The following is a 321-nucleotide window of genomic DNA, read 5'->3' on the forward strand; positions in this document are numbered from 1 at the left end:
TTTAGTCTTGGATACACATGTTCAAGCTTTTTTGTTAAAATTGCAACCTACAACAATGCTCAATTCTAAATTAACAAAAGTAACAATAAAACTGAAAATCAGATATTTATTTTATTCAACATTTTAAAACATTAATTAATGAAAGTTTTTAGAAAAAAATTAAACCTTATAAATTGTTGCACTACATGAAATAAAGATCCCATTCTTTTTTAGTTCAATTAGTTACCAAAACATTAGTGCTTTTATTTGATTTGGCATATGACAAATCAAATAATAAATTATTATATTCACACACACACACACACACACACACACACACAC

Source organism: Austrofundulus limnaeus, unplaced genomic scaffold (genome assembly GCF_001266775.1).
Source record: "Austrofundulus limnaeus strain Quisiro unplaced genomic scaffold, Austrofundulus_limnaeus-1.0 Scaffold243, whole genome shotgun sequence".
Taxonomy (NCBI): Eukaryota; Metazoa; Chordata; class Actinopteri; order Cyprinodontiformes; family Rivulidae; genus Austrofundulus; species Austrofundulus limnaeus.